The sequence below is a fragment of the Scyliorhinus torazame genome, chromosome 1 (assembly GCF_047496885.1).
Source record: "Scyliorhinus torazame isolate Kashiwa2021f chromosome 1, sScyTor2.1, whole genome shotgun sequence".
Lineage (NCBI taxonomy): Eukaryota > Metazoa > Chordata > Chondrichthyes > Carcharhiniformes > Scyliorhinidae > Scyliorhinus > Scyliorhinus torazame.
This window is the reverse complement of record NC_092707.1, coordinates 96,922,718-96,939,892: the sequence shown is the minus strand read 5'-3', so window position 1 is coordinate 96,939,892 and position 17,175 is coordinate 96,922,718.

Below are 17,175 nucleotides of genomic sequence, written 5' to 3'. Positions count from 1 at the left end.
GGAGCCAAACGGAGGCCGAGGCGGCAGGCCCGAAGCCAGGGCGCAATGTAGGTGAGATGTCCCACATCGGATGGCTCCCGCCTGGAATGTGGTAAGAAGACTGAAGCCCGGTCCCAGGGAAATTCTGGAGATACACAAAAAAGAAGAGAAGGAAGTTTTAAAGAAATTTGAGATTGAAGAAGGAAGGAAGGGTGAGAAAAAGCAGTGTCGAGGAAGGGAGTAAACGCGGGCTCTCCGTTGAGTGAGAGGACGAGCAAAAGTGCTGACAAGATGGCGGAGGCCGGAACGCATGGTGGGGCCGCACTAACGGTGGAGAAGATGACCGAGGTGATGGCGGTGGAGCTGGAAAAGCAGTTTGCGAGGCACATGGAGGTTTTGAGGAAGGAGATGGCGGTCCGGTGAGAGTAGCTGTGGCAAAGACATTGGCCGAGGTGAGCGAGCAGGACGAGAAGATGAAGGAAGTGGAGGAGACCGTGTCGCCGCACAGTGACCAGTTCACCTCGATGGGGGACGAGCTGCAGAGTGTGGTGGAGGTCAGCCGAGGACTCCGAGCAAAGCTCGAGGACTTGGAGAACCGCTCGAGGCGGCACAATCTGAGAATTGTGGGCTTGCCCGAAGGGTCAGAGGGTCCATGGCCAACCGAGTACTTCGCTAAGAAATTGGCGGAGCTGATGAGGGAGGGTGAGAACCCCTCCCAGTATGAGCTGGACCGAGCTCATCGGTCATTAAGGCCGAAGCCCAAAGTGAATGAGCCGCCAAGAGCGGTAATTATCTGCTTCCATAAGTACTGCATGAAGGAGAAGGTGTTAAGCTGGGCGAAGCAGAAGCGCAAGGTGCAGTGGGATGGTGCTGGAGTTCGGATCTACCAGGACATGACGGTGGAGTTGGCAAAAAGACGAGCGGCGTTCGGGCGAGTGAAGGCGGCACTGTACAAAAAGGGGTGCGATTTGGTATGGTATACTCGGCGAAGCTAAGGGTGATGTATGATGCCAAAGACTTTTATTTTGAGACAGCGGAGGCGGCTGAGGCGTTCGTGAGGGCAGAAGGCTTGGGACAGACGTGAGGAGCGGAGCTGGAAGAGAGACTGTGATTGGGGAGCTGGAAAATGTATAAATGCTATAACTTTTTACTGACGTGGATTGTAATTTACTTCTCTTCACCTTGTTACAGAGTTCAAGTTATTGGTTGGGTTGATTGGCATACTGTGTTGCGACGGTTATATCTTATTTTAGTGAATTGTATGGGTTGGATTGTTTTTGTTTTTTCTTTCTCTGGGACTGGGTGGGAGCGGACGGTATATCTTGGCGGGGGAGCCACCTGCGCTAGCTAACCAAAGTCAGCTAGTGAACGGAGGTGAGGTGAGAGGAGGGCTGCAGACATTGGAGCTTGGTTAGCAGGTTTCGATGGGCCAACGAGGTGAGCGAGGGGGGGGAAGGGATTGATGCTGGGAGATGGTTTTTCGAGAGGAAATGTAGGGGGGGGGTTTTGGGAGGGGGGAGAAGGGGTTCGATGTTAATAATGGATAGGGGGGGTCAGGCTAATGGGGCAGGGCCCGGTGGTATGATGATGGGGGGTTGAGATCCCCCAGTTCGGATAGTCACGTGGAACGTGATGGGGTTAAGAGGTCCGGTCAAGGGTGCTTGCACATCTTAAAAGTTTGAAAGCCGATGTAGCAATGCTGCAGGAGACTCACTTGTGGGTGAAGGACCAGTTGAGACTTAAAAAGGGCTGGATTAGTCAGGTGTTTCACTCTGGACTTGATGGATGGGCTTGATTGGTAGCAGTAATGGTCAGCAAAAGAGTACGCTTCCAGATGGAGAAGGTGGTGGCAGGTCAGGGGGGTAGATATGTGATTGTGACTGGGGCGATGGAGGGAGGTTAGTGGCGCTGTTAAGTGTATACGGCGACTTCCGGTGGCGGCGATGCACTGCTAAGCCGCACGTTTCGGCAGCTCCCATTCTAACGGACTTTTGGGCTCTTTTTGGGAGCCCCAACGGAAATTTTTTTGGACCAAACCCAGTGTGGGGTGACAAAGGAAGGAGTCCCCCCGGGTGTGCTTGGAAAGGATCGGTGGTAGTGGCCAGATTGCGAAGGATCCTTTGGAGCAGCGGCAGAGAAGAGAAGGAAGAAGCAAGATGTCGCCGGATGGAGCACAGACGACATGGGGCCCGGACCAGCAGGAATTCCTCCGACGGTGTGTGGAGGAATTAAAGAAGGCGGTGCTGGCGCCGATGTTATTGGCAATCTAAGGGCTAGAAGAAACGCAAAAGGCCCAGGCGATAGAGCTCCGTTGGGTGAAGGCGAAGGCATCTGAGAACGAGGATGAGATTCTGGGCCTAGCGGTAAAAATGGAGACACACGAGGCGCTTCATAAGAGGTGTATCGAAAGGCTCGAAGTCCTGGAGAACAGCTCGAGGAGAAAGAACCTCCGGATTCTGGCTCTCCCCGAGGGAGTGGAGGGAGCTGGCGTTGGGGCTTATGTGAACACGATGCTCTATTCGCTAATGGGAGCTGAGGCCCCCTGGAGGTGGAAGGGGCTCACCGGGTCCTTGTGAGGAGACCAAAGGCTGGAGAACCACCAAGGGCGATAGTGGTGAGATTTCACCGCTTCACCGACAGAGAGGCTGTTTTGAGCTGGGCCAAGAAGGTACGGAGTAGCAGGTGGGAGAATGCGGTGATACGAGTGTATCAGGACTGGAGCGCGGAGGTGGCGAGAAAGAGGGCGAGCTTTAATCGGGCCAAGGCGGTGCTTCACAAGAAGAAAATAAAGTTTGGGATGCTGCAGCCGGCGCGATTGTGGGTCACGCACCAAGGCAAACATTACTACTTTGAAACGTCGGATGAGGCATGGACCTTCATCCAAGAAGAGAAATTGGGCCAGAACTGAGGGACTGATGCTGTGGGGGAGACAATGATGTTGATGTATAGAAATGTAAATTGGGGAATGGGAGGTTCACGGTACCGGGACGATAGACTGGGTGTTTTCTCTTCTTGACGGGGGGACACTGAGAAATGTGGGCGCCGGTGGAAAAAGGGACTGAGGGGGGGGTGGGGAATGGGGGAGCTGCGCCATGGGGGGCAGGGCCGATCCAGGAAAGCGTGGGTTTTTTCCCGCGCTTGTGGAAGGAAGCGAAACCCCCCGACGTGGAGGCCTGGATAAACGACATGGCAGGGTTCGTAAAACTGGAACGGATGAAGTTTGCGTTAAGAGGATCGGTTCAGGGGTTCTCCAGGCGGTGGCAACCGTTCCTTGACTATCTCGCGGAACGTTAAGGGAAAATAGATTGTCAGCAGCAGCAGCCGAGAGGGGGGGGAAGGGAAGGGGGGGAGAGCACTATTTCTTGTTAATTTGCTAGTTCACTATTTTATTTAAACAATGTTACTTATTAGTTATTGTGTTATCTCTTATGTTGATTTGTAAAGTGGAAAAATTGTGTTTGAAAACTTTAATAAATTTATTATTTTTTTTTTTTAAAGTGTATACGGCCCCAATTGGCCCGATGTGGGATTCGCAAAGAAGGTGTTTGGGGCTATTCCCGACTTGGACACGCACAAACTGATAGTGGGGGGGGGGACTGGAACTTGGTGCAGGAGCCAAAGTTGGACAGGTCACGGCCACACTCGCTGGTCCCACCGCGGGGGGGGGGGGGCGAAGGCGTTGGCAAGGCTAATAGTGGAATTGGGAGGGGTGGACCCTTGGAGGTTTCTGCACCCGAGGGAACGGGAGTACTCGTTTTTCTCAGCAGTCCATAAGGTATACTCGCGGATCGACTTTTTCGTTGTGGGGAAGGCTTTGCTGGCTGGGGTTAAAGGGTCGGAATACTCGGCAACTGCAGTGTCAGATCATGCTCCGCATTGGGTCGATATGGTGCTGGAGAAGTGATTAGCGCAGAGGCCAGGGTGGAAATTAGATGTGGGACTTTTGGGAGACCGTGTTCTGTGGCAAAATTGAAAAGGTAATTGAGGAATATGTAGGTTTCAACTGTACGGGTGAGGTGTCGAAAGCGGTCGTCTGGGAGGCTCTAAAGGCGGTGGTGAGGGGGGAGGGATTTCGTTTAAGGCCAGGGTGGACAAAGAGGAGAGGTTGGAGCGGCAGAGGGTAATAGATGAGATGTTGGAGGTAGATAGGAGGCACGCAGAAGATGGGGACCCAGCAAAGCTGGAAAAGAGGAAGGAACTACAGGCGAGCTTTGACCGGCTATCTACCAGGAAGGCGGCGCGCCAACTGAGGCGAGCAAGGGGTGCAGTTTACAAACATGGCGTATGTTAGCAGGTCAGCTCTGAAGGGATGCAGCAGCAAGGGAAATTGTGCAGGTGAGGGACAGGGCAGGGAAGTTGGCGGTGGCTCCGGATCTGATTAACAAGGTCTTTGAGGAATTTTGAGAGGTTGTACATGTCAGAGCCACCTGGGGGAGACCGTGAGATGCAGGAATTTCTGGAGATACAGGATGTGATTGGGAGGATGCAGTAGGGGAAGGTGGCAGGGCCGGATGGCTTTCCGGTGGAATATTATAAAAAATTCAAGGATAAGCTGGCACCCTGATGGTGGGGATGTTTGAAGAGGCGATAGGGAAGGGGGTGTTGCCACTAAATTTGGGGCAGGCATCGATTTCCCTGTTGCTAAAAAAAGATAAGGATCCGACAGAGTGTGGGTCGTATAGGCCCATATTCACTTCTGAATGTGGACACAAAAGTATTGGCGAAGGTACTGGCGGGTAGGCTGGAGGAGTGCCTCCCGAAGGTGATAGGTGAAGATTTGACGGGGTTCGTGAAAGGGAGGCAGCTCTTTTCAAACATTAGAAGGGTATTGAACGTCGTTATGGCACCGGCAGAGGGGAAGGAAACAGAGGTGGTTGTGGCATTGGACGCTGAGAAGGCGTTTGACCGGGTAGAATGGGGGTACTTGATGGCAGTCCTGGAGCGGTTTGGGATTGGACCAAGATTTGTGAACTGGGTGAAGCTACTATATAAGGAGCCGAGGGCGAGTGTCCGCACAAACAACATCAGTTCGAGATACTTTTCTCTCCACCGTGGGACTAGGCAGGGATGTCCTATGCCCCCGCCCCCTACTGTTTGCACTCGTGATTGAGCCATTGGCCATCACATTAAGAAGTTAGGGGGAATGGAAAGGAACAGTGCGGGTGGGGGGGAGGGGGGGGGGGGATAGAGCATAGGGTGTCCTTATATGCCGATGATGGGAGGTGGGATGGAAATTTTTGGAAATGGGAGGAGAAGGGGATTAAGACACTAAAAGATTTGTTTCTTATGGGTCAGTTTGCAGGACTGAAGGAGCTGGAAGCGAAGTATGGGCTGGAGCAGGGAGAAACATGCAGGTTCGAGATTTTGCTAGAAAGGAGATACAGGGCTTCCCAGTGGAGCCGACCTCCACTTTGCTGGAGAAGGTGCTGACGACGGGGGGACTGGAGAAGGGGTTAGTGTCGGCGGTTTACGGAGCTATTTTGGAGGAGAAGGCGTCGCTGGAAGGGATCAAAGCAAAGTGGGAGGAAGAGTTGGGAGAGGATATGGAGGAGGGGTTCTGGTGTGAGGTGCTCCGGAGAGTGAATGCCTCTTCCTGCGCGAGGTTGGGGCTGATACAGCTGAAAATGGTATACAGAGCCCACTCCACGAGGGTGAGGATGAGCCGATACTTTGAAGGAGTAGAAGATGTGTGTGAATATAGCAGTGGGGGGGGGCTAATCACGTTCATATGTTTTGGTCCTGTCCAAAGCTGGAGGATTACTGGAAGGTTTTTAGGGTAATTTCTAAAGTGGTGCACGTGAAACGACCTGGGCCCCTGGGAGGCCATATTCGGGGTGTCGGACCAGCCAGGGTTGCGGAGGCAGATGTAGCCTTCGCCTCGTTGATCACCCGAAGGCGGATCCTGATGGATTGGAGAGCAACCTCTCCACCCTGTGCCCTGGCGTGGCGGGGGGACCTGTTGGAATTCTTGACTCTTGAGAAGGTTAAGTTTGAACTGAGGGGAAGGGTGGAGGGGTTCTACAATTCATGGGCATTATTCATTATGCATTTGCAAGAACTGGATAACATCGAACATTAGTTGGGGTGGGGGTGGGGGGGAAGGTTGGGGGAGGGGCCAGTGTGTGTTAATGGTGGGCTGTGGGTGATTCCTGATTCCTTTTTGTCATTTGTTTATGTGAACATGCGGGTGAATGGGGTTTGGTGGGAGGATGGGATTGTTGTTATTGATATGGAGATTGACATATTTGGTACTGATTATTGTTTATTGGTAAGTGTAAATTTGGGAGAATATGGGGAAAAAGGAGGCGAATAGAGAAATATTTAATAAAATCTGGATGGTAAGAGAATTGCAAGTGTCCAGATACCTAATATGGCTAGAGGAGATTACAGAAATATGGTCATGGCTTGGAGACATTTAAATAAAAGGGTGAATTCAGGTATTGTTTAATTCGGAACTAATGTAAGTCAGCAAGAACAGTAATGGCTGATTGGGACTTGATGCGAGTTAGGACACAGGCTGCAGAGTTTTGGATGATCCCAAGTTTAGCAAGTGTATGTGGGCCCCATATCTAAGGAAGGATGTGCTGGCCTTAGAAAGGGTCCAGAGGAGGTTCACCGGAATGATCCCTGGAATGAAGAACTTGTCGTATGAGGAACGTTTGAGGACTCTGGATCTACTCATTGGAGTTTAGAAGGATGAAAGGGGATCTTATTGAAACGTACAAGATACTGTGAGGCCTGGATAGAGTGGACGTGGAGAGGATGTTTCCACTTGTAGGAAAAACTAGAACCAGAGGACACCATCTTAGATTAAAGAGCCGATCCTTTAAAACAGAGATGAGGAGGAATTTCTTCAGCCAGAGGGTGTGAATCTGTGGAACTCTTTGCCGCAGAAGGCTGTGGAGGCCAATTCACAGAGTGTCTTTAAGACAGAGATAGATAGGTTCTTGATTAATAAGGGGATCAGGGGTTATGGGGAGAAGGCAGGAGAATGGGGATGAGAAAATATCAGCCATGATTGAATGGAGGAGCAGACTCAATAGGCCAAGTCGCCTAATTCTGCTCCTATGTCTTATGGTCTTATGGTAAGGGCAGCACAGTGGCGCAGTGGGTTAGCCCTGCTGTCTCACGGCGCCGAGCTCCCACGTTCGATCCCGGCTCTGGGTCACTGTCCGTGTGGAGTTTGCACATTCTCCCCATGTTTCCGTGGGTTTCACCCCCACAACCCAAAGATGTGCAGGCTAGGTGCATTGGCCACACAAAATTGCCCCTTAATTGGAAAAAATTAATTGGGTACTCTAAATTCATATTAAAAAATGTTTAGCATGTGTTGAACATACAAGAATTGGAATAGTGCAGTTTAGAGGTACCGGAGGCATGGATAAGGATTTAGGGGGGGGGGGGGGGGGAGAGAGAGAGATGGAGTTTCCTTTTGTTCATTCAAGAGATGTTGGTGGTGCTGGTATTGGCCAGCATTTATTGTGCTTCTTTATTTTTTCTTGAGAATGTGGTAGTGAGCTGCCGTCTTGTATCACTGCAATCTGGATGGGGAAGATACTCCCACAGTGCTGTTAGGAAGTTCCAGGATTTTGACCCAGTAACATTGGGGGCTTTTCGGTGGAGAAAATGGCGAGGGCTGCCGCTGGGACTACTGACACTCCACTAACGGGTGAGATGTTTACCGGCATCTTGGCAACAAAATTTGAGAAGCAATGGCTGTTGTGTCTGGCGATCTCCGTAAGTCGATGGAAGATGAGATCAAATTGAGGTATACCAGGGACTTCCGGTTGCGGCTATGCCTAGGTAGGTCGCACGTTCGGCAGCTCCCGCCGGGAACGGACTTTTGGGCTCTTCAGAGGGGCCCCAACGGCAATTGTTTGACGGCTTCCAGTGTGGGAAGGTGACAGCAAGGTCCCCCCAACATTATATGGATTCGACCAGGAGTGGAGCGGCTAAAAAAGTGATCTTGGTGCAGCGAAAAGTGTGAGGGAGGAAAAGCAAGATGGCGGCGGGTGGAGACCAAGCCGCGTGGGCGCAGTGGTCGCAGGAGCAGCAGGAGTTTCTTAATCGCTGCTTTGAGGAGCTGAAGACAGAAATGTTGGCGCCAATGAAGGCGGCGATTGAGAAGCTTGTGGCGATCCGGGAGGTGCGGCAACAAGCTTCGGAGAACGAGGACGAGATCTTGGGCGTGGCGGTGAAGGTGGAGGCGCACGAAGCGCTGCACAAGAGGTGGGTGGAAAAATTCGAGGACCTGGAGAATAGGTCGAGGAGGAAGAAGCTTCGGATTCTGGGTCTCCCTGAAGGAGTAGAGGGGCCCGATGCCGGGGCATATATGAGCACGATGCTCAATTCGCTGATGGGCACGGGAGCTTTCCCGAGGCCCCTGGAGCTGGATGGGGCTCATCGGGTCCTGGCAAGGAGACCCAAAGCCAATGAGCTGCCAAGGGCTGTAGTGGTGAGGTTCCACCGCTTTATGGACAGAGAGTGTGTCCTGAGATGGGCCAAAAAAGAGCAGAGCAGCAGGTGGGACAACATAGAAATCCGAATTTATCAGGACTGGAGTGCGGAGGTGGCTAAGAAGAGGACTGGTTTCAACCGGGCAAAGGCGGTGCTCCATCGGAAGGGGGTGAATTTCGGGATGCTGCAGCCAGCGCGATTGGGTTCCAAGATCGGCACCACTATTTTGAAACGCCTGATGAGGCATGGAACTTTATACAGACTGAAAAGTTGGACTCAAATTGAGGGTTTGTCGTGGGGGGATGTTTACTGTGTTTACCGCGTTTGGGGAATGTTCTTTTTGTTCGAGTGCTGGGTGGGGATGGGTGAATAGATTTGCTGTGGGAGAGTGTGGGCGTCGGTGTTGGAGGGGCAGGGGCCCCACGGAGGAAGAGGGGGGGGTGGGATAAGGCCGCAAAAATGAGCTGAGCCAGAGGGAGCGGGGCCGGCTCAGGAAAGCACAGGCTTTTTCCTGCGTTAGGGAAGGATGGAGGCAGGGCCGGGGGGGGGGGAGGGCGGTGCTGGAGAGGAGTGCGCACTTACTGCCAAGGGGGGGGATTCTCTCACTGGGGGGGTCGATGGAATGACGGGAGAGGCCGGGGTCAGCAGGAGCCAGCTGACTTACGGGAGTGACATGGGGGGAGCAAAATGGCTAGATGAGGATCTAGCGGGGTGGGGTGGGGGTGGGGGGGGTGGGAGGGGGTGGAACTGGGTTGCTGCTGCATTGGCCAAAAGGGAGCTGGAAGTAGGAGAGGTAGTCGGGGCGGGGGTCCGCCGCCTGGGGACTGGAGGGTGTGGGAGGCGCGGGCGCGTGGCTGGCCTAGAAAAGGAGATGGCCAGTCGGCGGGGGGGGGGTGGGGGGGGGGCAGGGGAGGAGAGTAGCCCTCCGATCCGACTGATAACTTGGAATGTGAGGGGCCTGAACGGGCCGGTCAAGAGGGCCCGGGTGTTCGCGCACTTAAAGGGACTGAATGCATACGTGGTTATGCTCCAGGAGACACATCTGAAGGTGGCAGATCAGGTTAGGCTGAGAAAGGGATGGGTAGGGCAGGTCTTTCATTCAGGGCTGGAAGCGAAGAACAGAGGGGTTGCAATACTGGTGGGCAAGCAGGTGACGTTCGAGGCACTGAATATTGCAGTGGATAATGGAGGTTGATATGTGATGGTGAGTGGTAGGTTGCAGGGGGTGCGGGTGGTACTGGTGAACATATATGCCCCGAATTGGGATGATGCCGGATTTATGAAACGCATGCTGGGTCGGATTCCGAATCTGGAGGTAGGAGGCTTGATAATGGGGGGGACTTGAACACGGTGCTGTACCCAGCACTGGACCGTTCTAGATCCAGGACGGGTAAGAGGCTGGCTGCGGCCAATGTGCTCAGGGGGTTTATGGACCAGATGGGGGGGAGTGGATCCATGGAGGTTTGCCAGGCCGCTAGCCAGGGAATTTTCCTTCTTTTCCCACGTCCATAGAGCCGACTCCCGGATAGATTTTTTCATTTTGAGTCGGGCGCTAATCCCGAAAGTGGAGGTAACGGAATATTCGGCCATAGCCATCTCGGACCACGCCCCGCATTGGGTGGAGCTGAAGTTGGGGGAGGAAAGGGACCAGCGCCCACTGTGGCTCCACGATGTGGGACTGTTGGCGGATGAGGGGTTGTGCGGGCGGGTGCGGGGATGTATTGAAAGATATTTGGAGGCCAACGACAATGGGGAGGTGCAGGTGGGGGTAGTCTGGGAGGCGTTGAAGGCGGTTGTCAGGGGAGAGCTAATCTCCATTAGGGCCCACAGGGAGAAGAGAGAGGGGAGGGAGAGGTTGGTGGGGGAGATTCTAAGGGTAGACAGGAGGTATGCAGAGGCCCCCGAGGAGGAGCTACTTAGGGAGCGACGGAACCTCCAGATGGAATTCGACCTGTTGACCACGGGGAAAGCAGAGGCACAGTAGAGGAAACTCCCAGGGGGCGACGTATGAGTATGGGGAGAAGGCAAGTCGGATGCTGGCACATCAGCTTCATAAGAGGGAGGCAGCGAGGGAGATTGGTGGAGTTAAGGATAGAGGGGGGAAACGGTGCGGAGTGTGGTGAGAATAAACAAGGTATTTAGGGACTTCTATGGGGATCTGTACAGGTCTGAGCCCCCAGCGGGGGAGGAGGGAATGCGACGATTCCTAGATCAGCTGAGGTTCCCGAGGGTGGAGGAGGAGGAGCAGGTGGCTGGTTTGGGGGTGCCGATTGGGCTGGAGGAGCTGGTTAAAGGATTGGGGAGCATGCAGGCGGGGAAGGCCCCGGGACCGGATGCGTTCCCGGTTGAATTCTACCGGAAATGCGTGGTCCTGCTGGGCCCGTTGCTCGTGAGGACTTTTAATAAGGCGAGGGAGGGGGGACCTTGCCCCCGACAATGTCCAGGGTGCTGATTTCTTTGATCTTGAAGCGGGACAAGGATCCATTGCAATGTGGGTCGTATAGACCGATCTCGCTCCTCAATATTGACGCTAAGTTGCTGGCGAAGGTGCTGGCTACGAGAATTGAGGACTGTGTCCCGGGGATGATTCATGAGGACCAGACAGGATTTGTGAAGGGCAGGCAGCTAAACACAAATGTGCAGAGGCTCCTCAATGTGATTATGATGCCCTCGGTGGAGGGGGAAGCAGAGGTAGTGGCAGCTATGGATGCGGAGAAGGCCTTTGATCGGGTGGTGTGGAAGTATCTTTGGGAAGTGTTGCGGAGGTTTGGGTTCGGGGAGGGATTCATCAGTTGGGTCAGGCTGCTATTATAGAGCTCCAGTGGCGAGTGTGGCTACGAACCGGCGGAGGTCGGAATACCTTCGGCTGTACCGGGGGACGAGGCAGGGGTGTCCCTTCTCCCCCTTGTTTGCACTGGCAATTGAGCCGTTGGCCATGGCACTGAGGGAGTCCAGGAAATGGAAGGGACTGGTCCGGGGGGAGGGGGGGGAGGGACCATGCCGACGACCTGTTGTTGTATGTGGCAGATCCAGTGGAGGGGATGGTGGAGGTCATGCGGATCCTTAGGGAGTTTGGGGACTTTTCGGGGTATAAACTCAACATAGGGAAGAGTGAGCTCTTTGTGGTGCATTCAGGGGATCAGAGAAGGGGGATAGACGAGCAACCGCTGAAGAGGGCGGAAAGGAGCTTTCGGTACCTAAGGATCCAAGTAGCTAGGAGTTGGGGGCCCTGCACAAGCTCAATTTGACGCAGTTGGTGGAGCAGATGGAGGAGGATTTTAAAAGATGGGATGTGCTGCCACTCTCACTAGCGGGTAGGGTGCAGTCGGTCAAAATGACGGTCCTGCCGAGGTTTCTCTTTGTGTTCCAGTGCCTTCCCATTATGATCCCCAAGGCCTTTTTCAAACGGGTAAGCAGGAGCATCATGGGATTTGTGTGGGCGAATAAGACCCCGAGGGTGAAGAGGGTGTTTCTGGAGCGTAGCGGGGACAGGGGGGGTGCTGGCACTGCCACATTTGTGTGGCTATTATTGGGCAGCCAATGTGGCGATGATCCGTAAGTGGGTAATGGAGGGAGAGGGGGCGGAGTGGAAGATGCTAGAGGCGGCGTCCTGTGTGGGCATGAGCCTGACGGCGCTGGTGACGGCACCGCTGCCGCTTTCGCCAACAAGGTACACCACGAGTCCGGTGGTGGCGGTGACGCTGAAGATCTGGGGGCGAGGTGGGAGCCTCAGTTTGGTCCCCGATTCGGGAGAATCATCGGTTCGTCCCGGGAAGGATGGATGGGGGGTTTTGGAGCTGACATCGGGCAGGGATTAGAAGAATGGGGGACCTGTTCATTGATGGGACGTTTGCGAGCTTAAGGGCGCTGGAGGAGAAGTTTGGGCTACCCCCGGGAAACGCTTTCAGGTACATGCAAGTGAGGGCGTTTTTGAGGCGGCAGATGAGGAAATTCCCGCTGCTTCCGGCACGTGGGATTCAGGACAGGGTGATTTCGGGTGTATGGGTTGGAGAAGGCAAGGTTTTGGCGATTTACCAGGAGCTGAAGGAAGAGGAGGAGGCCTCGGTGGAGAAGTTAAAGGGCAAGTGGGAGGAGGAGCTTAGGGAGGAGATAGATGAGGGTTTGTGGGCTGATGCCCTGAGTAGGGTTAATTCTTCCTCCTCTTGCGCCAGGCTCAGCCTAATACAGTTCAAAGTTACTCACAGCGCATATGACAGGGGCGAGGTTGAGTCGGTTCTTTGGGGTGGAGGACAGATGTGGGAGGTTGTCGGGGAGCCCGGCAAATCACGTCCATATGTTCTGGTCGGGGGGTGGGGGGGGTTCCCTATTTGTGTTTTTAAATGTTATATGGGGGGTTATTGTATACGGGGGAAATCTAATGTATAATTTCTGATTGTTCTGTTGTCTCTTTCTTTTGTTTGGGGGGGCGGGGGGGTTTGTTGAAAATTTGTTGAAAAATTTGAATAAATATATATATTTTTTTTTTAATTGAGGTATACCAGATGATAAAAGATATTGGCCTTCTATAGAAAACAGAGTCGGAGCCTCCGACCGGGAAGGAGGGGATGAGACGGTTCCTGGATGGGTTGGAGTTTCCGAAGGTGGCGGAGGAGAGGGTGCAGTGGCTGGAGACTCTGATTGGGTTGAGGGAAGTGATGGACAGCATGGGTGCAATGCAGGCAGGAAAAGTCCAGGGGTCTGAAGGATTCCCAGTCGGGATCTGGCAGGGGTTCTTGGATGTTATGTCTGAGACTGTGGGGGTGGCTCCGAGTCCTGAAGTGACAATATTTGTTATGTCAGGAGTCCAGATGGGTAGAGAGGCAGATGTATTGGCCTTTGCCTCCCTGATAGCCTGCAGGTGGATTTTGTTGCGTTGGTGGGAATGGGAGCTGCCGAAGGCGGGGGTATGGGTAAGTGAGCTGGCAGAATTCCTGTGGTTGGAGAAAGTCAAGTTTGTTTTGCGGGGGTCGGAGGAGGAGTTCACCTGTGTTTAAGCTTCCGGATTGCTGTAGAGTAAAGGAGACATGCGGCGAAATTCTCCCGAAATGGCGCGATGTCCGCCGACTGGCGCCCAAAACGGCGCCAATCAGACGGGCATCGCGCCGCCCCAAAGGTGCGGAACTCCGCATCTTTGGGGGCCGAGCCCCAACATTGAGGGGCTAGGCCGGCGCCGGAGGAATTTCCGCCCCGCCAGCTGGCGGAAACGGCCTATGTTGCCCCGCCAGCTGGCGCGTAAATTACATCCACGGGCGGCGCATGCACGGGAGCGTCAGCGGCCGCTGACAGTTTCCCACGCATGCGCAGTGGAGGGAGTCTCTTCCGCTTCCGCCATAGTGGAGACCGTGGCGGAGGCGGAAGGGAAAGAGTGCCCAACGGCACAGGCCTGCCCGCGGATCGGTGGGCCCCGATCGCGGGCCAGGCCACCGTGGGGGCACCCCCCGGGGCCAGATCACCCCCCAGGACCCCGGAGCCCGCCCACGCCGCCTTGTCTCGCCGTTCAAATGGTGGTTTAATCCACGCCGGCGGGACAGGCAATTTATCGGCGGGACTTCGGCCCATCCGGGCCGGAGAATCGAGCGGGGGGGCCGCCAACTGGCGCGGCCCGATTCCCGCCCCCGCCGAATGTCCGGTGCCGGAGACTTCGGCAACCAGCGGGGGCGGGATTCACGGCAGCCCCCGGCGATTCTCCAACCCGGCGGGGCGTCGGAGAATGATGCCCCTGAGTTCTGCTTGTCCACAAAACACCTTTATTTCTTTCATCCAACTTCACACACAAATCTCCACTGTAGGGCAGCACAGTAGCACAGTGGTTATCACTGTGACTTCACTGCTCCAGGGTCCCAGGTTCGCTCCCGGCTTGGGTCACTGGCTGCATCTGCACGTTCTCCCCTTGTCTGCGTGGGTTTCCTCCGGGTGCTCCGGTTTCCTCCCAGAGTCCAAAGATGTGCAGGTTAGGTGGATTGGCCATGCTAAATTGCCCTTAGTGTCCAAATGGTTGGGTGGGGTTGCTGGGGTGGAGGTGGGGTGCTCTTTCCAAGGGCTGTTGTAGACTCGATGGGCCGAATGGGCTCCTTCTGCACTGTAAATTCTGTGAAGGAATGGTGAAATATTTTGAAGTCAGGATGGTGTGCGATTTTTGGGCTCAAACTTGCAGATGTTGGTGTTCTCATGTGCCTGGTACCCTTGACCTAGGTAGATTTGGAAGATGCTATTGAAGAAGCCTCTGAGTGAGACATCACGCGCCCTGTACGTCCATGCTTTGGGCGTGAAATCACGGAGGGCAGGTTCTGCCATTTTGTATCTGCCAGCAATAGGACTGTGAGAAGAACTGAAGATGGGTCAGTTTGTAATAAGGGAGAGAGGGCCAGAGACACAAACAGGCCAGCATCTCACAACTGAATCTGCAGGAGAGAGCTCTGGAGAGTCCACGGCAGGACAAAGCAGTGCTGGCCTGAGCTGTATGCAGAGCTCCAGGGCTTCTGGTGAACACCCAACAAATAAACAGAAATCAGAAATAAAGTATAAAACTGATTTATTGAGGTGTCATGTGGAGATGCTGGCGTTGGACCGGTGTGAGCACAGTAAGAAGTCGGACAACACCAGGTTAAAGTCCAACAGATTTGTTTCAAACACTAGCTTTCGGAGCACTGCTCCTTCCTCAGGTGAATGAAGAGATATGTTCCAGAAACATATATATCGACAAATTCAAAGATGCCAGACAATGCTTAGAATGTGAGAATTTGCAGGTCAGTGTTTTTCAAACTCGCAACCCACTATAAAGGTGTATTATAAGTTATCGGTCGTCACAACTAAAACTCATGGGACTCCTTGTGCTGTTTAAATAAAAAAGCGAATGCCATCTGCATGCGTGCCCCCTCAGGCAGATCTGGCAGTGTGCCACCTCCTGATGTCAGCGCCCTGTCCCAGTATCGTCTCCTCCTGACGTCAGCTCGCTGTCCCGGGGCCAAATTTCTTTTTGAAAATGGCAGAGTCTTCCCACCGGAAGTGGCAGTAGAGAGCAGGTCACGGGCCCGGTATGTACAGTGAAGTCCTGCGATCTGTGCTTTGATTCCAAAATTATGAAGGAGAGATTCCTCCATTTTGGTGCTGCCAGCAAACAAGCAACAAGTGTGTGTGATGAACTGAAGATGAATTAGATTGTAATAAGGAAGAGAGGGCCAGTGACACAAACAGACCAGGATCTCACAACTGAATCTGCTGGAGGGAGATTCTCAAGAGAGTCCACGGCAGGACAAAGCAGTGCTGGTGTGAGCTCCAGGGCCTCTGATGAACAACCCATTAAGAAGCTGAAATCAGGAACAAAGCAGTATAAATATAATTTCTTGAGGTATGGCTTTATTAATTGTGCCAATGCAAATCAGGGTGAAAGCCCATGTGTGTTAAATGCAGAGAACTACTCGCAAATTAAAGAACAATAGAGCACAGGAACTGTACCCTCGACCCTCCAATCCTGTACCCTCAAATCTTCAAAGGCATTTGAAGACGCAGCATAGCGTATTCAAGGACAAACCCCTTGATTTTTTTTTTCAAAGGATACAGCAAGAACTTAAATCATCAGCTGAAGTCCTTAGCAGAAATGTGACATTGAATGAGAAAGCGAATGAGAGTGTGAGTACCAAGCAGGCTCACCTTTGCATTAAAGGCATAAGAAAATGGTGGGTCACCAAGTTCAGGAGGCATAGGTCCCAAAGGATGGCCGGTTGGTAAGAATGAGTCCCATAGGGGCAGCACGGTGGCGCAAACGGGTTAGTCCTGCTGCCTCATGGCCCTGAGGTCCCAGTTTCAATCCCAGCTGTGGGTCACTGTCCGTGCGGAGCTTGCACATTCTACCTGTGTTTGCGTGGGTTTCGCCCCCACAACCTAAAGATGTGCAGGATAGGTGGATTGGCCACGCTAAATTGTCCCATAATTGGAAAAAATGAATTGTGTACTCTAAATTTATTTAAAAAGAATGGGTCCCATGCAAAAAAGTTCTTAAAACGCTGGTGTTGATGGCTTTGAAAAGTATGGGCAGTTGAAGAGAAAACAAATTGCAGGGGCATGAGGAAAGGTGGAGGAATGGGATTAGCTGCGTTTCTCTCGCAGATTCTGTTGGGTCATGATGGGCTAAATGGCCTGTGCTGTAACCATTCAATGATTCTATGAAGTCCAAAGATGTGCAGGTTAGGTGGATTGGCAATGCTAAATTGCCCTTAGTGTCCAAATAGGTTAGGTGGGGAGAGGTTGGAAGTGTGAGCTTGTGGGGTGCTCTTTCCAAGGGCCGGTGCAGACTCGATGGGCTGAATGGCCTCCTGCACTGTAAATTTTATGATTCTATGAAATCTGCATCTCTTGATCTTTGAAGATGAGGGTTAGCTCAGAGAGTAACTTTAAACCCTCCACCTGTGGTTCCTCAATAGTTGTTGTTTCCCTGATAAAGATATTTACTCGATGTCAAGAACCATCATATCCCACCATAATTGAATTATGTCCACCAGCTGCCCCAAGCACTGACAGGAAACGGCCCAGCCCAAGATGGCGGGCGCCTCCGGAAAGAGCGGAACTCTCGGGGGCCGGGGCTGAGCGCCTCCGGAAAGAGCCGAACTCCAGCGGGTATGGGCGGGGCGGGGCAGACGGCTCCGGAAGGAGCCGACCTCCGGCGGGGTGGGGCTGGGGCTGACGTCTCCGGAAAGAGGCGACGTTCAGGAGGCCGAAGCTATTTCCGGAAGGCAGGCGGCA